The following is a 24,322-nucleotide window of genomic DNA, read 5'->3' as shown; positions in this document are numbered from 1 at the left end:
CCATTAAATTATCTAATTTTTCAGGGCTATTTGTGAATGCATCAACAATACTCAACTTAGTATGTGATACAATGTTTTTTCATGCCCGTGAGTAGCATGTCTAAAATTTTCAAGGCCAGTTTTAGCATAGCTATAATAGCTTGAATGGAGTCTCAAAATATTTTATATCTGGAAGCTGCCTTTTTTTTTTTTTTCTTTCTGCTTTTTCACTGACTATCAAGATTACTGCAGGAACACCTCCCCGGCATGTTATTGTAGAACGTCTGGTGGGTGTGCAACAGTCTTCAGCTGTGGCTATTATTTTAGGAGTGCTGGACAGCAGTTTTGGACTACATTATTGACTGTGTGCCAGTCTTCAAATCTGGTGCTAAACTTAGATGCCTGTTGTCAGTGGTACTATTTCCTTGAGTATCACTTGCAGGATTAGGTATTATATGCATGACATTACACAAATTACACGGTTTTGGCAAAGCTGAGAGTAAGAACTCTGGAACTACGCTCTGAGATCCTACAGTGGGCTTTGCTTAGTTTTAACCCTACTCTAAACCACAAGGAACATGTTCTACCAAGATACCAGTGGTGCAAGTCACAGCTTAGAAGCAGTATCAGGCAAAACTCTCCAAAACAAATGGCAGTTTTATAGTATTTTAACTATAGCTCTAAGGGAAAAAAAGGAAGGTTGGAAATGGATGATTCCTCCCACAGAACTTTTCTGGCAACACTACATCTCCTGGAGACCATAGTACAGAAAGAAAGCCAGGGTAGAGTTGTAAACTGGTTGCTTTTTCCTGTTTTTCTTTTCATCAGCACTTGCTAGGTTCTCTGGTTCCATGTCCTCAGGTTCTCACTCTCTTCTTTTCAAAAATGAAGTGTTCTCTTCAAATACAGAAATTAAGATCCACCTATGGACAAAAAGTATCCTTACTCAGAGGTCATTGATGGAGCTGTAATGTCTCTTCGACAGTAACAAAATATATGAAAAACTTCAGGTCTTTTGTCTCTAGTTTTCTCATGCCAAAAAGTTCAGCTGTCCACTTCCACATATGCTCTCTTGAAACCTGCTTTTCTCTTCCAGGTAGTGTAGTCACTAGTACATCCTTAAACACCTTCTCCACTTGGAGTAAAACACTCTGGGTTTTGATGCTGTTGCTATTATTTAGATATTGCAATGGTAGTATATCTAATATCTAAGAGAGATATTCCTGGGAGGATGTATTTAAACAAAAATTATTATTAAAAAAGTAAATCCATTTTTAGACATCTAAATGAGATACCTAATTTCCAGGAGTACAAAGATAAAATTAAGCGGTTTTGAGCCCTCCTGGAAATCAGGCCAATACTTTCATTTAGGCATCTAAAAACTTAAAAAGGACCTTAACTGCAGATGTTTCCAGTTGATAGCGCTGGGCCCACATTTTCTCCCTGAAGCTGGAGATGTGGAGGATAAAAGGCAAACACTCAGAGGATGGGAAAGAGAAATACATATTTTTCTGTCATTCTAGTGATACCGCTGTTGCATTTTCCTACCTGTTGATATCGTTACTGTAACACAAGTATACTTTGTTGTCTGTTCCCCAGGGAAAGAGACCCCTAACATCACCCCCTGTGCCATGAGGCCATACAACTCAGCTGCCAGTGTCCCTGTGGGAGTGGAAGAAGAGCCCCAAGGAAAACTACAGCTTATTTTGCACAAGCCAGCAGACCTGCAGTTGCAAATCTGAAGAGCACTTTGTTACCCTCCTAAATCAAATAGTATTTAGGGATACTAAATCTGAATCTATTGATACTAAATCTGAACATATTGATGCAAACAGCTGTTTGGGAAAAGAAATAGATGATTGTGTGATAAATATCACAAAAATCCCAAAGCTGTTCTCTGATCAAATTTAGCAATTAAAATCTAAGCTTCCCCTACTTAAATACAGACTGCTGTTTAACAAAGCCAGCACTAAGCTTCTGCTGAGCAGGAAGATGCTGCTGCAGTGCACCAGTACCAGCAGCAGTGCATGGCAGGGGGCAGGGGCCACACTGGCCCTTCCAGGGGCAGTGCAGCCTGTGCCAGTACAAGGGTGAAGGGACCACTGGGAAGAAGCAGCCTTCAACAGACCTGGGCCCGTGTTGTCTCTTTGGGACCCACTGGCCCACCTGGTGCAGAGCCACTGGGGATGCTTGAACCTGGTCCGAGTGGGCATTGGGTGCTGTGCAAATATATTCCTCTGATTAGTACTGCTGAACCCATTTTGTGTCAGAGATGAACAGTGAGAAACCAAGCACTGGGGCTGAGCATGATGAGGGTGGGACGGGGGCTGCAGACCCACTGGGAGACTTGGTGCCCCATGGGGCTTGGCAGGGGCTGCTAAGGTCCCCAAAACATCCCCTGGCTTTTTTGACAATATTTGCAGGATGGGGAAGTGAGAATCTGGGGAGGGGCTGGAGTGAGAAGTGGAAGAAGTGAGAGGTGGAGAGAAAGCAAATGATTGCAGGTGTGTGGGAGCTTCAATGAGAGCAGAAATCAGAGCAAAGCCTGTACAGGTGTGGAATCAGAGGGGGTGAAGCATTACAGTGCAGAGATGGAGGAGAAATGAGGAGTGGCCTGAATGCCTGTGCATCTCTTGTGGTGAACAACAACAAATTTTAACAAGACATTTTAGCTACTGCAGGAGCATGAGCTCAAGGATCAAAAGCAAAAAACTGCCATTTTGCACGGTTAATAAGTTAACCCCGGCAGCTGACACCACAGCACAGTGTTCGGAGATGGAGCACGCAGGAAAATGTCAAAGACGGCAATGCCAGGGGTCCACCGGAGATGCTGGAACTGCTCAGTTGTGCCTGCACTCGTGTTACCTTATTCATTTGGGAAGTGGTAATGAGAAGACATTTACTTAAAGGCCGATATTTAAAATAACAACCACCAGTTTTACAAGCATTGACTTGTACTAGTTAATAACTGTGCCAGGAAAATGGAAGGTATTTTTAACAGCCAGCTCCTCAATCTGAAAGCCTTGACATGCGAATGAGCTACTCCTAGAATAACAAGATACCAGAAGGTGATGGCTAAATTCAAAATTGCACCAGTGTGGCTTTAGATTGGCTTAAAATATATTTAATTAAATCAAGAAAAACCTCTATTTCTTCCAATTTATCCAAAGGTCCTATAGACTTAATCTGAACTGCTTCAAATCCATGTGAACCTGCTTTAAATACAATTAAGAAACACTTGCAGGTCAGCTAGGTCTTGCGTCTGTCAGTGGCAGAAGCACACAAATGAACCCATGAGGTGCTCGTGACCAGAGGTAAGTCAGGTAAATGGGAATGGTTTTCCTTGTTAAGTAAGGTGGCTGTCTGCGTGCTTATTCCGGCTGGGAAGATCGCGCTCAGGACTCTGAAAATGAGGCAAAGGTGCAGAGATCTGCATGTGCGTGATGCCTGCTTTTGTATGCTGACGGCTTTTAGTGGTAGCCATATTCAAAATAGACAGACTTTTTGCACAGCAAAAAAGCAGTAAAGGAGAGTTGAAGAAAATTGTCTTTTTTTTTCATTTTGTTGACTTTTTCTCACATAGCATTTTCCATGACTGTTTAAGTCTGTGCGAAAAAACAGACTCTCCTTATTAAAAATATGTGTGTTTCTGAAGGGATACACATATCCAATATAACCTTCATTACGATGCTTCTAATTAACCAGTCTGCTTCACAATAAAGTATCTAGCTGTCACCAAAATCAACACTTTTCAGTTATTAATAGATTAAGGAAAGAATGTTAATTTCTTCAAGCTCCATTTCATTTGGTCTTATTACATCGCAAGCCAGATGGTAGCAGGGCCAGACCTGTCAGCAGGCACTGGGAGGAAGAATACACTCACCGAGTGCCAGGCTGCAACACACGCAGCATCTGAAAACCTGTACTCTGGGGTGGCTGCTTACAATTCCAGGGAATTATTCTGCAGAGAGCAGAAGAAATCACAGATCAATCTATTTTTGTTTGATTTTTGTCACCTCTCCCCCTATGGTACCCAACATAATCTCCAAAATAATGGTGGTGTGTGCCTCCAGCTGTGAAGGAAGTAGCTTTCTATTCGTTTTAGGTGGCCAACTAATTGCCTTTTTCCTTATGCTGATGGATTTTACCGTTTCTTCTGAATTGGCTGAGGTGGTGCCAAGTTGGAAGAGATGCTGCTGTCTCCATCCAATTTGCTAGAGACTTTCTTCCTGCAGTATAAGTCTTAGGACTAAGAGAAAAGCACTTTGTCACGCTGATCAGTCAAAATGTGTGGTGCATTCCCAGGCTCCCATGGCAGTAAAACCCAGAAAGAGAAGTTCACCTCCATTTACAGCCTGGGTAAAAAGGCTCTCATGCTGAAATTTTAAGAGGGTTTTTTTTTTTCCTTCTCTTGGAAATAAATCAAAGGATTAGAGATTTTGAAAGAGAATCACCATTAAAACTTCTGAAAAAAATAAGACAATCTGTTTTTCACAAAAATTCTCCAAGATTTTTACTTTTAATCAGAAAAAAATAAAATAATTCAATTTGACCTGAAACTAAAATTTGAGAAAGATTTTCTCAGGTTCTTTTTGCTCTCCTTGAAATTATACAGGGAAGATAGTTCAAACTGACACGACATTAGGTCAGGTTATCTTTCCACAAAGAAGCAGAACTAAACATACCGAGGAGGACATTCTGGAAATGTGTTCTTAAAATTTTCATTGGGAATTCTGCTGTCTCTCTGAGTAGCCCTTAACAGTAATTTTCTATTATTGTAAGTAGCAAGTTTTTCCTAAAGTCAAACGTAAATCTTTGCTGCAAATTAAGCCAATGTCATCTTATCCTTCCCCATGCTAAACAATTGATTTATTTATCCCTTTTAGCATCCATTTTGTGTATTGCAAGACTCTTAATGTTTCCCTGCCCTAAAAGTTGTGTTCTGTGTATCAAAAGGATGCCTTATTTACAACAAGTTTAAATTTTCTAAGTTTCTTTTCATTCTTGTTCCTCTATCCTGGATTATCCTCAATCAATTTTTGGGCACTTCCCAGTTTACCAGTGCATCCATGACTGATTTTTTCAACTTGTTCACTGTTGGAAAACAAACATTTAAAGTAGACTGGAATGTTTACTTTTGAAAGAGAGAGAAAGAATGGTGAACATTTCCCACAAAAAGCAATTTTTCATTCTTTTATAGAAAATTCCCTTGGATTAAAACATTTTACCATTGCAAAACTATTATTTAATTAAATCCCTAAGTGTAAACAGAAATGGTAATTATATTTTTTTTAATTACAGTTAAAAGGCTCTGAATGGGAGTAGGACACAAATATACCACAGCATGGGGAGACCTATGAAAAAAAAATCACCTGTTCTGGTCCTCCTTGGTTTTGCCCCTTGTTTTGCTCTGGGGAGGCCAAGCTGCAATTTCCTTGTCTGTCCTAAGGACAAGAAGAGCAGCCTGTGGGAGTGGGGTGATGCAGGCAGGACCTCACTGGCCCCATCCTGCCACAGCCTGCAGCCCAGAGATGGAGCAGCTGACTGCTGCAAGTTGGTGAACTGGTAACGGTGAAACTAATGGCAGACAGATAAAAACGATCTGCTGGCTCTAATTATAGAGTCGGGTTATAGAGTTTAAATATAAAAGGCTTTCACACAAACTCATGTGTATGATAGCTGTATGTAATTAGATATTGTAGAAGACATAGATTAATAGTAATGAAGGCCATTTTAGAAAGGCCAGCTAAAATTACCCAGAAAATGAATTGAGAGAGGAAGAATAGAGGCAGTGATAGGAAATTTATCAGAAAAAGTCCTGTCCTTCATCTGAATTACACAGGGGGGGGAAGGGGTGGGGGGGGTGGGGAAGTGGGGAGCAAGTAGCACTATAAAAATGGTAATCTACCAAGATTAAGATAATAAATCCTATAGTTTTTAGGAAATAAAATGAGTTCCAGCTGGTATCATACATAGCAAAAAAGAACTATTTATGCCACTATGTACAAAAAGAAGTTGCTCCTACAACTTTGTTTTGGCCTTCGCCAAACTATGTTTTCTCATCAAAGCAGGATATGCCAAGTTTAAGACCCAGACTGCTGTTTTTGTTAAAGTTGAATTTATTTCAGTGACTTACATACTTCCTTGGTGAACAGTCTGTAGGTAGAGAAAGGATGGAAGAGCAAATGGAAAAAAGGCCAGACCTTTCCTAGCCCTCTCAGTCTTTGCTGCAGGGTCATGGGGCTGGAAAGCTCCCCAAGGCTCATGTGGTCTGTTCATCATCCCTAAGGAAAAATCAGTGATAACCATGCCCTTCGTGAGAAAAGATAGTTTAATCTGTTTAATGTGTTCTGAGGGAACTCCAATAATGGAGGTGTTGCAGATTTCCCTGCCAATCTATTCTTATCTATTTTTAGGTACACACATATGTGATATATATTTTAGCATGGGATAAAACTTTCTTGCAGCAATTAAATCTCATTATTTCTTTTCCAATTTACTCCTGTATAGATTTCTCCCTTACTCGCTGCAGTTGTGTTGAGACTGTTATCATTTATTCCCTCATTGTCTGGGTTAGACAGCTCTTGTTCATTTGCTCTTGCCTCATACATCACATTTTCTAGAGCTTGATCATCCTTGACACTCAGCTTGTGATCCATGTCTAACATTGGCTTGAACTTTTTCTTCTCAGGGATGTATTTATTTGAAGTGCAAGCCAGGGTGGTGAGGCTAGTTCAATCAGGACTTTTGCCTTGGGAGATCTGAGTTATGTCTAAAATCAGGGTAGACTGAATTCCTTCCCTGTATCAAGTTGCTCATCCTCTAAATGCTTCATTTCCTTAAAAAATGGTACCCTGATTTACCTTTGCTCCTACAGGGCAAGCTAAGAAGAAAACCATGAATAAACGCGTAATATCTGCTACAAAAACATCCCCCATTGCTCAACCAGTTTGCTGCCCCTTATTTATGTGAGAGGGACAGTGGAATCCAGGGATGGACAGGTACAGAGGTGAGTCACGGTGCTGCATTAGCCTTACTTTTTCTCTCCCATGGCAAGTTTACAGCCAATTAATATTACCTCCCAAACAAACATCATTTAGTGGGATATCTTACGTCTAGCATCTCAGTTTAATAGTATCAACAATGAAAAAGTTCTGTATTTAAGGTTCTCCATTTCAAAAGGGATAATTTTAACTGTGGGAACTAAAGATGTCAAAATAACTGAAAAACAACAGAACTGGTATGTAAGAGGAGGGTCAGATTTCTCTGCATCTCAGAGAAAGAAATGTCCAAAACGTGTATACCAGCCTAGAGGTAAAAAACTTGGAAAGAATGGCTGCAGACCTAACGGCAGACCTGGAGGGAAATACTAGGGCTAAACAAGAAGACTATAAGCAAAGGAAGAAAGAAGTGATCAGTAAGTAAAACTGAGGTGTTAGAAAGTATTGAAATAGAACAAGACTCTCTGGAACATGAAACTGAGTTAGAACTGCCAAAGAAACTGGGGAAAAAAACCCACCAAAAGAGTAAAGGATTTATATAATAAAAAAAATAAAAGAAGTTGGCTGCAATGCATTACGAGTGGGAGAGAACAATTAAAGATAGATTTGGTATGGCCTAAAGACTGATGAATGCAAGTCATCAGTTTTCATTAAGATATACCAAAAGCCTTTCCAACATTTTGAGAAAATAAATTGTAGAAAAAGACTTTTGACCAGCTCATAAAACCAAGGATTATATCAGAAGACTGGAGACCAGCAAATATGGTATCTGTTTTTAGGAAAGGGAGGACAGAAGAAAAGTAATCCCAGCAATGATGCTACAGTTCATAATCATCCCAGAGTACTGGATGTCTGGAGTTTTCAAGAACAAGGTGTGAGAATGGTGTTATCAAGGACTCAGAGGTAAACAGATGAGGATTTATCAGGCCAGGAGAGAGAAATTAAGGGATCCTGTGTCCTTCCTCCCAGAAGCACTGGCTGGTGTTACACAGGTGGTGCAGTTGCTGGAAAGTGGGAAGTGGTGGAAGAGCTCTTGGCTATACAAAGGCATCATCCAGAACACGGCTGCTTTCACTCTTGTAGAAAGAAGATAGGATAAAAGTCACCATAAGATTGCCAATTTTTTTCTGATATCCTAAAACCAGATCCCATGAGAATAACCCATCGTCTTCCCTCAACAACTTACTTTTCCATACAAATGACTTGCAGGCAGTCTAATCCATCTGATCTTCAGTAAAGCACCACAGAAGCAACTGTATAGAACGGTGCTGGTAACAGCAGGACTTTAAGGAACATAGGAAACGAAGCAAATAGGAGACGGCAAAAGTTAATCTTGAGGGAAGAAGTATGATACTTGAGGGACCTTTAGGATCACCTGCAGCATGGATCTTGCTTAATATTTTCTTAATGACCCTGATATGAAAAAGAGGAGTATGTTGATGACATTTTCTGATGACGTGAAAGTAAAAAGAATTGTCAATGCAGGGAGGGTCATGAGGACCTTGAAGACTAGAGTTTAAGAACTGCCATGAAATTAATCATATACATGGCAAAATCATGCACTTATAAGCTAAAACAATTTTTTTCCCCCTAGAGGTTAAGTTTTGAAAAATGTGGAAAGTGTGACAGATTTGGAAATCATTGAGGAAGAGGAAGGCGTGGGTATTGCAGATGATCACAAATTCTATAGAAGTGTCTGTGGCAATGGACCTGTGGGGAAAAGGGCTAACTGGCTTAAAACATATTCAGGAGAATCAGGGAGACATCAACATCCATCCAGGCACTGGCAAGACATGATCTGGAACACTACAGTGGCTGTTGGTGACTTCTGTGCAGGAGCAATGACGGAACATATGACAGATACGGAGAAAGACTACTAAGGAGACAGCTAGGGATTAAAAGCCTGAGACCTGAAGCATTTGATTTGCTGCGTCCTGCAACATCTAGGTTGAGATGGAATGTGATCACTCTCTATGGGTACAACATGGAAAGAAGAAATCAGGAAAAAAAAAAAGAGCTCTTTAAGTTAACAGGCATTATCAGTCTATGAACAATATTGAGCTGGGGATAAACTCAGGCTGGACACTAGTGGGGTCAGCTGCCATCAGAAAATTATGCTCTTGAATTGCCTTCCTGCAGAAACAGCAGGAAAGGAACGCAACCAACCTCTAAGACATTTTAAGATGAAATGAGATAGTTTTATGAAAACAATTACATGATATAGCTGACTGAGCAGCGAGAAGGACTTTTGTAATTAAGGAGGACACTTCCAATCCTTCTCATCTATCTGTATGTGGATCAGCATTCACTTTGTGGATTAATCAAGCATTTTCATTTCTAATACCAAACAAGATGAAAACAATATAATGCCAAAATAATTCTGAGGGTTCTCATAAACAGCCCAAGGCTTTTCCCCATAAAATTATGAAGAAAAATTTAGCTGGTCATCATTTCTTTCCTTTAGGCTACTGCATAGTCATGGAGTTTGCACTTTTGATGCTTAATATACTCACTTCAAATGCAGCACATAATAGTGACTTGCAAATTAGCAAATTTGTAACAGCCTGACATCTTTAAGAGGCAGTGCTAAGTCTCCACAGCTGTGCAAGTGTGCTCCATATTGTGGCCTGCAGATCCCACCCTCTGATATCCAGAGTGGAGAGGCTCCTAGAGCTCTATGTGACTCCTTCCTTTCCTGCTTGTATGAGTTCCCTACTAAAGGTACTGCCTGGGTACGGGTAGAGGGTGCATGTGGATACGCGGGTTAGGGACCAGCTGTGTCTCCCAGTTTAGATTTATATGATGATGGAAAGGAAGGACAACCTGAGTGGTAACCTGGGTCTGGAAGGATTTCATGCAATTCCTCTATTGCATACCTTCTCTTTGACCTTGGCCAAGTTTCCTCAGCTGAATTTCTGTAAAATGAACGTGGAAATTGCCCTAGCTTATAGGATAAGGGCTAGAGAAAAAGCACATCTATGGTCACAGGAAGGGGGACTTCTTTTAATACAAGGGGGTAAGTAATGCATACAGTTGAGTTTCATGTACACAAGTGTCTCAGTGCTAGGCAGAAAGATTTGATTTGTCAATAAATGCCTGATAATTTAATTCTTTATTGAAATATAATAAGAACGCAATGAAGGATAAAATTTTAGTTCCAGAAAAGGTAGCTCGAGTTTGTCTATTCACGGGAATGAGTTAGAGGATTTAACTCTAAATTTAAAGAAAACTTTTTACAAAACCCAGACTAGTTATAAAGTCTAGATTACCTGTGTAAGTTCACTAAAGTTTAAACTACTCTGGCTTTGCCCAGGCTAATCACAAGTCTATAATACCCCTCAGTTCTGCAAGGAGCACTTGACTAAAACGTTCTCAGAAAAGGGTTATCCCTCTGACTTTTCATGGGGAAGGTCAAAGCGGGATGCAAACCTTTAGAAATTCAGTGTGAAGTCCTTGGAAGTTACTTGTCCTTTCCTATTGGTTTCACATGCTTATGAGCAGCTGCTGCCATCTGAGCCCTAGTGCACTGGGAGCACTGGAAAGCTGCGGGGCATCACAGAAAATACGCTTAGGCAGCTCTGTAGAGAACCCTGGTGCTGAAGAGTGAGGTCTGATTGCTTTATTCTGGCATGGCCTTCCTATATAAATAGGTTTTTTTTCTTCCCATCCCTTGGTCCTGAATTTGCTCCTCAGGAGTCCCTCAGGATGCTGACTGGTGACAGACAAGCACGTCTGCCCCGAACGTGTTGCCCCCAGGGCACCACCACAGCCCAGAGTCCTTCGGCAAAGTCAGCTCTGCTGTTCACAGTTGTTTTCCTTTCCTGCAAAGATTGACTGTGAATCTTAATAACTTGCCTGAGACAGAAGAGGATTCTCAGTCTTTCTTCCTCAAGTCAATGCCAGCGTGCCTGTTAATATGGGGTAAGCTCAACTACAAATCAGCTGTTTTTCCAAGCTAAAGTAAAACAAAGGATTTCAAAGGCATTGCATGCAGGTTGATAGAGAAAATCCTTTTTGTATTTGCCTCTCAACATTTAAATCTTTCATCTATTCCCTAACCCATCCTCTCATTTTGTGATCTGTGAGAAACAAAAGGCACTGGAGACGTTGTTTCCTTGTCTCTCATCTCACCTCCCTTTTCTTTAACTCCTAGCAAAACTGCAAGAAAGATAGCACAAGAAGTATTTTTCATTTATTTTGCAATTTTGCTTCAAACACATGATGGGCTTTGCTGAGAGCATTAGACATCATCTCTGACATGAATGGGTTAAGATGAGGGGAAGAAAGATATAAAATGCAACTGAAAGGAACCAGCTGATAAGGGCATGCAACTCAGTAACTAACAAGTTTGGTAAAGATTTGCCTTTATGGTAGCTGCAAAAATGAGGTCAAGTGCTGTGCTCTTTAATCTGCCTCAGCAACACAGTCACCACTAGCTCCAAACAATACTAGTGGGATCCTCATCAAAATATACAGACTTATTCTGAGATTTTGAGTTTTCTTGTGCTGTTTCAGCAGGCAGGTATTTCAGATGGGCTCACATAGCCAAAAACACTGGGGGGGTGGGGAGTACCGTTCACATGTAAAAGGTTAAAATACCACTCTAGTAGTAAAGCACATATTAAATAGTTTCAAGGATTGATCTCCTAAAATGCTTGTGCATGGATTATTAACAATGGTGACTGGGCTTTGCTTCTACAAGAACTTCCTCACGGATCATTGCTTACTTACTGCTTAATGATTTCATCCATGATTACACAAAAAATCGCTGCTAAAAACACCGGTGTTGATACAAATGCCAGTGGAATGGTAAACAGCAATGAGACAGGATAGCCAGGCATTTTAATTAATAAAAAAGTATACACAGCCATGTGTGTGGAACAGACAACTGTTGAAGGAGAGATGGGAACATAAGACTTCCTGGTAAGGCTGTGACTTGCCATGCTGAGACAGGCTGTGCTGTCCAAGCACTCTTCTGCACCTCCCAGTCTTCTTTGTTGTTGTTGTTGTTGCAATGCAACAGCACAGCTTCAGGGGACCAAAATTTCAAATTAGACTACAATCAGAAGAGCAGTTTCTAAAAAAAACCCTGAAAATATGAATTTGAACCTACCACGTTGACCAAAAGTTAATCTTCTGCTTCCAGTGGGAGTGTCTGAGCACCAGGCTGTTGTGGAAGAGGAAGGTACCTTCTTCTTCAGCCTTAACTTGGGAGCCTTTTTGGGGGTCCAAAGTCAGAGAGGCTGAGTCGGAAAGGGCAAATATCTTCTCTTACAGAGGGGACATTGACTAAGAGAAGAGTGTTGATTTTGATGTTGGACCTAATATGAGCAGAATAATCAGGAAAATCTGCATTCAGTCCTGATATCCACATACTTATAAATTGATTTGAAAGAGAACACAGAGAGGAATGATACAGCAATTTGAAAGCTGGAGAAAACACTTGCAGAACGTCTTTGCATCCAGCTACAAGTAAGAACCCTAAAGTACACTGACTACAATATATAAATATATCTTTACAAACAGACGGTGCTGCATATTAAAAGATTAGTTAAGAGCTAGTAGCTCCTTTTAGCTATATGCTCTGTCAGTTTATAAAAGTAGGTGTAATGTTCTAAACTACAAGATACAGTATAATTTCTCCAGGACTAGCACTAGTACTGCTATGAAATTACCATTCCTGTTCTGGCTCTACAACCCTTTTCTGACCAAGACTATTTGTTTCTTGTTGGTCATTTGGGTGGGTTTGAATTGAGTAGTTGAAGTTTTTCCATTCATGCATTTTTCTGGAAGGACTTTTACTTGCTTGAGGTGGCTGATGGTGCCCTGTAATTTACGCTCAAGGAAATTTCATGTCAGTATGAAGTGATGTATATATAATACTTTCAGAGGTTTTCCTGATGTGTGCCACAGAAGCACAGAGGACATCTTTAGATGGCAATGTGTGGCCACCTGGCCTTAGATGACCACTCTGCTAGCCTTAAATAACTCTCCTGAAGCCTTTTTTCTTTTCTCTTGACACCAGCATCCTCTTGTTCTTATCCACATTTTCTGCCAAAATGCTTTCAGGAAATATGAGTGTTTGTATCTTGTGACCCCCTTCAGTTTAGCACAAACTGAATCATGCCGTATAGTTCAGCTGAGTAATAAAATATAATCTGATTGGCAGGAGGTATTACAGTGGGCCACTCATTACAGATCCTCTTTTAACCCAGTTTAACAAGTTGCTCCTGAGAAGTTATTTATTCTAGCTGTCAACATCTTGTTGTTGAGATGACAGCGATCAAATCTCTGTTAGATCCTAATCTTATTCTTCATACTCCACCTTCAAGTATCTGGGAGCCTCATATAAGCAATATCACATTTTTTCAGCAAAATTATTTGACATTGATCATTCACTGAAAGATACAACAATGTATTTTTTAATATCTACAACAATTATGAGCATGAGATAGGGATGGAATAAATAGCAGGCAACAGTGAATCATGAGCATTGAAAGTCTGAATTGTTGCTATGTTGAGCACACTGATCCATATACAAAACAAGAATGTATTTCACAATTATGAAAACTTAGCCATGCGTTCCCAGGTGCATAGATGTCACAGCAGTAAATTATTAGTCGGAGACTTATGCTCTTGTAGTGTCCTGGGGACACCTCACTAGCTAGCAGAGTGCCAGACCCATCTCTGTTACAAAGTTATAAGAATTCTTTTATTATGTCTCTTGATGCTGGGAATTGGGGAGGGAAAAGCTATCTGTCAGATAACTCCACCTCAACATGAACAGTCTTCCAACTTGGGAAAGTCTTGTCCCTAAGTGATGCATTCTATGCTGATTTTATCTTCTGAGTCCCCCAGTCCTAGACACTTGTGCAACTCTGTCATGCCATGCAATTTGCATTTTACTGGATGGTGAAATTACTTGGAAATTACTTCTATGTATTTGGAGACTACTTTATAATAATATATTAAAGCATAATTAAAGCTTGAAAAATATTTGGAATTTTCTTGAAAGTAAAGTTTAGGATGTTATTTGGAATATGTGAATCATTTTTTTAATTGTGGGAAGCTTAATATTTTAGGCTTAAGACACATTTGAAATAAAACATACCACCTACTGAGTTCAAAATTATTCATTTAATATGTTATCTGTCTCTTGGGCCATTTGTGAATGCTAGAACATCTCATTCCTGCAAGCGAGTCTGAAAGCAAGTTGAATTTCAGATGTGGGTACTTAAAGGTAGTAGTCTTGATTCTCATCCGAGATCACTGAGGCATGTTCTTGTAGTGACAAAAATGTTAAACTCAATAAACAGGGTATTTGTGTCAGAATGGAGACAGCTCGTGTAGTCAGAGGTATTTGCAAAAGTGTGAAAATAGAGCCTCTGGTGGGGAAAGAGATGACCTAACCAGCGCTGTTTGTGGCCAGCAGGGCTGGGGTAGTGACTGTCCCCCTGTACTCGGCACTGGTGAGGCTGCACCTTGAACACTGTGTTCAGTTTTGGGCCCCTCACTGTAAGAGGGATGTAGAGGTGCTGGAGCGTGTCCAGAGAAGGGCAACGAAGCTGGTGAAGGGTCTGGAGCACAAGGCTTATGAGGCGCGGCTGAGGGAACTGGGGGTGTTTAGCCTGGAGAGGAGGAGACTCAGGGGGAGCCTTACTGCTCTCTACAGCTGCCTGGAAGGAGGTTTTGATGAGGACATGTCGGTCTCTTCTCCCAGATAACAAGCAACAGGACAAGAGGAAACAGCCTCCAGTTGTGCCAGGAGAGGTTTAGATTGGGTGTTAGGAAACATTTCTTCACTGAAAGGGTGGTCAGGGATTGGAACAGGCTGCTCAGGGAAGTGGCTGAGTCACCATCCTGGACATGTTTAAAAGATGTGTAGATGTGGCACTTAGGGATACAGTTTAGTGGTGGACTTGGCAGTGCTGGGTGAATGGTTGGGCTCAATGATCTCAAAGGACTTTTCCAACCTAAATGATTCTATGATTCCATCCCTCCCCAGGTTTATGATCAGACACGACGCTGAAAAGACAGTGGATGGCTCGTGACCCTACCGGGCCATGTGAAAGCCCAACCTGATTGAGGCTGGGTGTGGGTTTTATATTTACACAAAAGAGGACTTTAATTTTGTGTGAACTGTTAGGTAAGTTGCTTGTTATTGCTATTGATACTGCACATATCTAGTTGAGGACTGATGAGAAAATGGTGAAACTATTTCTATTTTGTTGCAAGATAGGTAACAACAACCAAGTAGTTAGTTAACATGAGTGCAGAGGTACAGCATATGTTGATTTTATTGCTCATATATTAATTTTGTTATTTAACTAAGCTATTATACAATTCTATTCTTACTATGAAGATTCATTGCTTTTATTCTGTTATATTTTAGAAATTAGCATTATTTAGTGTGAAAGGAAAATGTTTTTTCTGATTCACTTTGCATGGGTTGCTTTTTGCAGGGATCTTAAAAAAGTCTGTATTTCAGTTGTATATGAAAAAAAATCTATATTACTTCTCATCACTCCTCTTATCTCCTCCTCATAACAGCATAGTGTCTCATGTTTTTGCAATATTTTTCCTCTCTCATTAATGAATCAATTTGTCTTCATATTTTGAAATAGTTATTTATGAAAGTGAACAGCCTTGAAATTAACATCAACAAAATGTTATTTCTATGTTTGTTTTACTGGCTTCCTTTGCAATTTCATTGCAGTTTTTGCATAATTAAAAAATAATATTTCTACATTGGTCTGGCCACAGAACAAGAAGAAAGCCTGCCTTTATTTGCCATAGGAATATTTTTGAGAAATATATTGATTTCTTTCATTGCTGGAACTGTAGTTGTACGATGTGGAGCTTTTAATGATGTTTATCTATTTTTGGCATTCCTGCAGAAATTTCTGCATTTCAGAGCAACACATTTCTGCCTAAATGGATGAGGGAGACATTCAGATGGAAAGCTGTTTGTGGAAAGTTGTAGAATTAAAGAAAAAGTTTTCCCTTAAAGCCATCTGACTAGTAAAGTTATTTGTCTTACATTTTAATTCTGTGGTATCCAGTAATGCTCAAACTAGATATACTACATTGCAAAAGACTGCCCTGAAAGCAAGCTGTGAAGCAAGCACAATGGGAACTGCCCTGTTGCTCCTACTAGGATGAATCACTGTGCTTCAGAAAATGCATTTCCCAGGGAGGAAACCAGAATGATATGCTCTTGAGAAAAGAAATTCTGGGCCATGGCCCTTGCTCTAAGGATGGCTCATGCATTTAGCATGGACAAGTCATGGGACAGTCCTTTCATTGGTAATCAATGTGTTAAGAACCGTGGAACATTAGTTATAAGTGAGTTAGAAGTATGAAAATAGAGTTTGTTCTGTAGTTATAACGGTGGCCTAGCTGGGTAATCAGGGCTGTGCCTCTGTGCATGCTTCAGCCATTCGTTCCCTGGCTAGTCAGGAACCCCACAGCCAGTCATTTGTCTCAGTAAGGTAACAGGCTGGTTTGAGACAGTGGACTGGTTTGAAATGGGTGCTCAATGTAGCTCCTCCACAGCAAAATGTTTGATTGCACCAGGAATTCTCCAGATGGGAATTTCAGGCAGTGCTGGAGATTCTCCCCAGGCAACAATTTGTATGCTCAAATGTGTTGATTAGCATCCTGGCTGGAGTGTCCTAGAAATGGCCAGGCTGTTTCTGGAGTAGAACAGAAACATGTACATAGATAAGACACTTGGAAATAGTAGAAATTGTTCTTGCAGCTACAGAAATGGTCACATACTATTTTTTTTTTCTTTTAAAAAAAAAGGTTAATTTAAGAGTTGTTTTGTATCTACTTAAGATAATCATGTGCTGGAGTGGTCACGCAGGACTATGAGCCAACCAGATTAGAAGTGAGCAGAGCAGCAGCTCTGGGAATCTCAACCCACACAAAGACACTGCTGCAAGGACTCCTGCAGCAAAGACTCCTGTCACCACCAGTTGGCAAATGGCAGTCATGTTTGAGAGATCTGATTCCCTATGCAAGTGTTGTTATATACCAAGATGCCACTATATATATATATTTTTTTTTTTTTTTTTTTTTACAAACTTTGTTCATGCCTATGCAAAAGCTAGAAAATCAGGATCTTTAGCTGACTGAATTTTTCCATCTCTTTGCTCTACTGTCATTTGGCTTTACCGCATTGGAAAATATTCTGCTCCAACCAGGTTATATGGTAGTCATTCAAATATTTTTCTGGCTAGTAGGGCTAGAGGTTTGAACTTCTCCAGGGAGTAGGATCTTTCTTCCACCATCTGGGTGAATGCTCTGCTGAACAGGTTCTTCTATAAAAGATGAGTACTTTCTTCTTCTTTGATCATGTTTCCAAACAAAAGTAATCCTTAGTAAATTTTGACATCAGGATTTTTTTTTTAACTCCCAAATACAGATAGATGGAAATAGGTGCCACATGTTTAGGCAGGACAGACCCCCTTCTTGGATTTTACTTCATAAATTCTAAGTTGTACTTTAGGGGTCGAGTGTCTCTTATTTAGTGGTAGGCTTCCAATACGAGTTAGTCATTTACATTCCCTCTACTATCAATAGAAAGAAATACAGAATTCTAGGATTCAATTCATTCTACTTCCAATAGATGTTCCTATTTCTCTCATTGATTACAAAGACATCTTTGGGTAGCTAGATTAGATGCTAACATTTCCTTTGCATATATTGAACATTAGGCAAAACTTGCCCACAGGCTCCAAGGCTGTGTCAGGAAAAGCATTGTGAGCAGGTCAAGGGAGGTGATCCTCCCTCTCTACTCAGCCCTGGTGAGATGCCTCTGCAGTGTGGTGTCCAGCCCTGAGCTCCCCAGTACAAGACAGACATGGACACACCACAGAGTCCAGAAAAGGGCCACAGGAGTGTTGAAGAGCTTGGAGCATCTGATACATGAGGAGAGGCTGGGACCATTCAGCCTTGCAAAGAGAAGGATCTGGGGAGATGCTATCAAAGTGTACAAATACCTGAAGGGAAGGAGTAAAGAGGTTAAGACGACTGAGCCACAGTCCTCTCAGCAGCACTCAGTGACAGGACAAGGGGCAATGGGCACAAATGGAAGTACAAGAAATTCTGCTTAAACATAAGAAAAAAGGCTTTTTTATTCTGTAGGCAGTCAAACACTGGCACAGGCTGCCCAGAGAGATTCTGGCATCTCCATCCCTGGAGTTATTCAAAATCTGACTGGGCTTGGCCCTGAGCAACTTGTAGTTGACCCTGCTTTGAGCGGGAGGTTGGGCTAGAAGATCTCAGAGGTACCTTCCCACCATTCTGTGATTCTGTGGAAATTATTCCAATTCATGGCATTTATATTTAGTCTAATAAACTTTCTTATGTCTTCTTTTGTTTCTTTAAATAACTTTTCCTTACCCTTAAAGAAAGTGCCACATGTTTAGCATAACTTTTCAAGAAATTGTTCTAGTTTCAAGGATTTTTATGATTATCTTAAACTGACCTTCCTATACAATATTACATACAATATGATATATATTATATTGCATGAATAATGCTGAAATTTTTGTCTAATGTTAAAGAAATTTGCCTCATGTCAGAAAAATGTAAGAGGAGCTTGGACTTTTGTTTGTAAATCTGAATGTATGTAACTATAAGAGTCTTATATCTGAGTAATTACACTATAAGAGTTAATCTTATATGTTTTTTGTACAGGGCTTTACCTTGAAACCCTTGCTCAGGTGATAGAAGTTTTTTCTAAGTAAAGATTGAGTAGAAAGAACTTTAAACTAAATTCTATACTGTATAAATTTGAAATATTTACCATCCATTTAGAGCATGGATTTCATACTCTGACCTAATTCTTGCCTACAAGTACACCATGAACATACTGAAAAATTGAAAGTTTATCTTTTGATCTCCAACTTGCCTAATTAGGAGACAAGGCTTGATTTCAGTAACAAAAAGAAAACACTCCATAGGAGAAAATTATTTTTTTGTTTTGTTTTCATGTGTGAAGTTAAACCTGTAGAATACGCCTGCAACAAGGTTAATAGCTGAATTAAAATTAGATTTGCCATGTCAAAAAGCTCTCAGAACAGCATCTTTGTAATATTGTACTAAATGGAAGACAAATGAGCAGTATTACTAGTACTAGGAAAATATGGCTTAGAGTTTCTGTCTTTGAACCACAGCAAGTATTTGGCTAACATTCCAGCAAAGTAAATAATGCATCAATAATGTTTGCAATGCTTCCTTAGGTTACTTATGCAAAACAAACAAGAGGTTTACTTAATGTTGGCATAACTATTCACCCTATTAGTTTTGATCAATTGCTTTGTGGTCATGTTCATTAGACAGCCTAATCTGAACTGCAATTAGATTTTATCCTTTTCAAAGGCAAAGCAGAATCCCAAGCCATTAATTAAAGGGTCTGACTACAGTTGGTTACAAGATGGATGTTGCATACCCTTTACTGATGACTCAACTCAGCACAACAGAGCACTTTAGTTTTAAGTGGCAAATACTCTAGCAGTAATTGAATGCAAACTTTTCCTCTGGTGCAGCTGGAGAAAAAGGAAATCATTTCACATGTGGATTCTTGAAGACAGGAAATGCTAATGAGAACCATGTGAATAAGCTAGATTTACCTAGGGCAAACTGCAAGTATGATGAAAATGTTTGAAATAGGGGTGGCTGATTAATATACATTCCTGCACCACTTATCTGCTGTATTATTGCTCTTAGACACTGAACAAATTTAATACTTAGTCTTCAGACCCACTGTATGTAATGCTGCAGTATCCCAATGGCAAAAACCAATTTATGGTACCTGAGAAATCAAAAAGCTCATTACTTTCTTACTACAACTGAAAACTACAGGTCAGCTAGAACATTAATGTGTGTTTCCAGACGGAAGCTCTACCTCTGCAAATATAAGAAAACAGTCTCCAGGTAAATAAATCTAATCTCTTACTTCATGATTCATTACCTCTGCAAATGCTCCCTGATTGTACTCCACAGATGTCCCCCAGCCTTTGCTTCATGGTAGGCTGCTCCTTCATGCTATCCAAAGCATAGGGTTCATATTCCCCTTCCAGATATGAGTAAGTCCGTATTCTTGGTCCCTCTCCTCCCAAAACCACAAAAAATCTTAGAAGAGTTGCTAATCTTTAAGAAGATCAGATATCATCTGTCCAGACAACAAGCTGCACTCAAACATGCACAAGACCATGTAACACCAAGTACTCCAAAGATTTCCTGTACGACCATGGAAAATTTCCAAGGGAACTTCAGCTGATTTTGAAGGCAGGTAAAACATGGTACTTTAACATATGAGACTCAGGCTTCTGTTGAGAAATGCAGCCCTTTTGTCCAACTCCCAGAGGTATGGCAAAGCTTTCACTCCTATGGTAACTGGGGAGAAGCACAAAACATGAGGTGGAAGGTAAAGGTGAAATTTGGATGCAACAACTAAAGTTTTAAAAAGAATAACCACTTGGGTAAAGGGAATATTTTAATTAAAAAGAAAAAAAAAATCAGGATTTTTTTAAAATGCAGGACTCACTGATGCTTTCATCTGGTGTCTATTTGGGTGTCTTTCCCTTTCCATGAGTTTGGATTAATAAGACTTTTACTGAGAAACTTTAAAGAAGAAAAGCTGCTCACTGCCAGTGAAGGAAAAATATATTGCAGACCTTGGCAATAAGGGCCTGCAGCTCTACCAGTCATCTCTGCATGTAGCCAGAGTTGCTAACTCAGCTATAAGTGAGCCAAAGCACACAGATTTTTTAATTAGCTTATTGTCCATTATTAATAGGAAACCCACAGAAAATAAAAAAATACAAATTGTAGATAAACACAAAAACCTATTTTTAGTCTGTAAGATATATGAGAAGAAGGTACTTTGCAGCCACAGGGGGTTATCTTCCATTTCTCTGAAGTTTTCATCATAAGTTTACCTACACAGCTGTCTGCTAGGGTATTATCTGCCAGAAATGCTCTCTGCCACTACCTAATCATGTTCTTGCACTAGGCTAAGGGGATGGCAAAGAAAAGCCTTGCAGTTGGCTTGAGGAAGGTTGGTTTGTCTGGTGTACACCACCTAAGATAAGACTGAAAAAAAGAGCTGGGTTCTCCTATGATAACCAAACAGAGCAAAAAAAAAAAAGTCAGAAAAAAATGGGATCCCCATCAAGAAAAGCAACAATACTCAATACAAAATTGAAAGATCATGCCAAGGACAGGCTTTGTTTCAGAGCAACATTACTAGCACAGGGAGTCAGAATTTAATTATTTTTTCTTCTTGTAATGATTTTCATACAGGTATTCAAAGACCATTAAAATTCCTAGGCATCAAACCTCTGGATTGGATCTTTTGGATGGTGAGCAAAACACGGAGCTGAAAGCACTGGGGCAAACCATCATCTTCATTCAGTTGTCTTTGCTGGGTGTTTTCAGCAGGCAGCTGGCAGAGAAATTTATGCCCAGATTTGTATGCAATACATCACTAACGATTAGAGACACTTCAAGGAAATTCACCCATGAATAGGAGGAAAAAAGGAAAAATGCTCCTAGTTTTGCTAGTTGTGGGGACTCTGCAGAATGTGCAACAGAATTAGTAGTGATTTTTTTTTAATAAACAGTTTTCTTGCTGAAAAATGTTCAAACAAAAATATGGGAAAAGGTCTGTATTTTAGCTTACAAAAAGAAAATAATATTTACACAGACAGCACAAAACTTCTAAAGTTACTATTTAAGAAACAGACATGCCAGATTTTCAGTTCAAAATTACTTCTATACTGACATTTAAGTTACTTAAAACACAATTCAGAAGCAAAATGAAGTATTTGAAACTACAGAAATGAAAATTTGACCCACATTATTACTTCATGAAAATTCTCACTATTTTGACTTCTGATATGCATATGGTTTAATTTTTCAACATTTCTGAATTTTTGTAGGACAAAAAAATAGTGTCTCCTTTTTATTCATTGTCTTTTTGAACAAATGATGAAGACACTTATTGGGGTGCTTTGCCTGTGATTAAACATATTCCCTAGAGAAACTGCATCCTACCTGAAAGTTAAGAAAATTAAGCATTTGATCGAATATTCATTGAAATAAATAAGCATTTCCCTATTGATTTTAGTGGGTTATACATCATGCACAACATGAAGGGCTTCACTTTCAGAAATGCAGATGTATAGTTGCATACTTAAACATGCATAGGCAAGTAACTGCAAACTGTTCCACTGATCAAGTGTACAGATTGTCCTTCTAGTCTTACAGACTTCTAGACGTATTTAAAGATTATATGCATATATGTATGTCTATAATGCACATATATGGAAAGGAACATAACATATTTGTATATTTTGGACTGCATCTTCAGGACAAGTATGCTTTTCTACCTTCAAAAGAACACCAAATAAACCCCTACAGATTGGTAACAGCCTAGATTTGTTTGGGGTTTTTGATATATTGCTGTCTACTTGCTCATTAGACAACTTTCCTCTCCCTAATTTATCACTTTAACATCAGATTTAACACAAAGAACCAGCCTGCAAAAGGAAAAAAAAATAATATATACCTATACACTGACCAGTTCACATTAGTGCGAGTGTTAGCAACACCAAGGTGTTTCTATTCATCACCATTTGCTTTGTTGGGGCACCATTAATTTAATTTATAATTTGATTCTTTTCAATTATTTCTTCTTGGGAAGAAGTACAATCAGCATTATTTAGTTAGGATTGTGTTTGCCCAACAGGTTTTATAAAGTCCATTAACAAGAAAACAGTAGGTAGATGTTTGTGTATTGGGTTTAGGTTTTTCCTCCAATATCTACCTACTTCATGATTTAAAAACATATTTGTTTTTTTATTGTTACAGGAAGTCAACAAATTTACTCATTTAAGGGCAAAAAGAGTTTAGCAAAATCACATGATTTTTCCATATGAAATTTCCGATTTCAGAGTGACACACTTCTGTTTGGAATAACAGCCAATTTGAAAATCTTCTACCCAGGAATATCGCTGTGTACCTTATTGTTTAGGCTGGAGCTTTGCAGCACTGGGGATTGTGTTGCTGTGGGTCTTGTCTCAATCTTGGAAGCACTGGGAATCCTCAAAGATGTGGGACACATTCTAAACATAAAATAGAAATGGCAAAATTAGCTTAAGTGTTGCACAACATGCTCAGACGCACAGAGTCATTACAGCTAGTAAGTCTGCAAACCTCTCACACCTCTCCTCTTGCCCTCACCTTTCCAAAGAAAAGGCTGAGATAGATGCATATATCCAAGGGACAACTTAGTTGTGTGTACCTAAGTTCAGAGAGGGCTCTTGACTGTAAACCCTAAAGCAGTTCTCTCAGAGTTTCTGCGTTATTCCCTATTGACCAGCTGGGTACGTTAGGCATCATGAATGTAATCCTAGAGTGCTTAACCTCCAGTTGTCTCTGGGAATTGCATTGCTGGACCCTGACTTCTCAGGCAATAGCAAGCATCTATTCTACCAGCACCTGTACCTCAGCCCCTTTGACAATGTGAGCCTTACTCTTTAAGTATCAGAGGATGTAATACAGCAAATACAGAAATGGTGCCCAGGAGAATGAGGTAACAGTCAAATGTCAGATGTAAATTTACAAGTGTCAGTTGATACATCACTAATGAATTACTCTTACTTTCAGTGACAAATTCCTCTGCTATTCCTGGTTTCTCATTTGACTCTGGTTTCTTATCCCCAGTCCTGGGCAGCTGGATGTTTAAGAATATTGGAAAGGGGGAGATCTTCCCCTGACAGTTGGTGCAGACACCAAGGAAACAGTGAGTTTGAGGGTCTAGAACAAATTCCAGTGAAGCAACTAATTTCTCAGTATTTGAATCTTTATATTTGGAGGAAGAAGATTGACTTCTATGAGACTTAACTTTCTTCTCTAAAACTTTTCATTTGGCCCTCCTTTATAGGAGATGGACATGGTCTTTCTGGGTACCATTTTCAGATTGCCAGTTAATTACTTGGCAATCCCTGTAATTAAAGCCTTCTCTATGCTTCAGTTAGCCCCAGCTAAAGAGGATGTTAAGAATGCTGATTGGCTTTAGCAGGCATCTTTGAGAACCATGGATGAAGAGCATAGTGTTTACTTCATGAGACACAGGCCACCTGCAATAGCAAAGAAAGGGGAAAAAATAACATTCAGTGGTAAGAAATAAAAGCCATTTCCAACAGCTTTTTAAAGATGGAATTGCACAAAGGTGCCCCTAAAGTAAGAAGTCAGTAAATATTCCTGCCCCCCACCATAACAGTCACACAGCCCTGCTGCCCATTTCTGTGCTGCAAAACCCTCTG

The 24,322-nt window shown here is 39.4% G+C and overlaps 1 long non-coding RNA gene across 1 annotated transcript; it reads right to left on the bottom strand.

Moving 5' to 3' along the window:
- Positions 1-631: 631 nt before the first annotated feature.
- LOC130147555 (uncharacterized) lies at positions 632-23,170 on the bottom strand. Its single transcript, XR_008821277.1, has 2 exons — positions 23,017-23,170; positions 632-902 (listed from the first exon to the last, which is right to left on the bottom strand). It is a non-coding gene; the product is annotated as an uncharacterized LOC130147555 (long non-coding RNA).
- Between the last annotated feature and the right edge of the window lie 1,152 nt (positions 23,171-24,322).

Source organism: Falco biarmicus, chromosome 4 (genome assembly GCF_023638135.1).
Source record: "Falco biarmicus isolate bFalBia1 chromosome 4, bFalBia1.pri, whole genome shotgun sequence".
Taxonomy (NCBI): Eukaryota; Metazoa; Chordata; class Aves; order Falconiformes; family Falconidae; genus Falco; species Falco biarmicus.
Note: the sequence above shows the minus strand (reverse complement) of the source record. Positions and strands in the feature narration are given on the sequence as shown.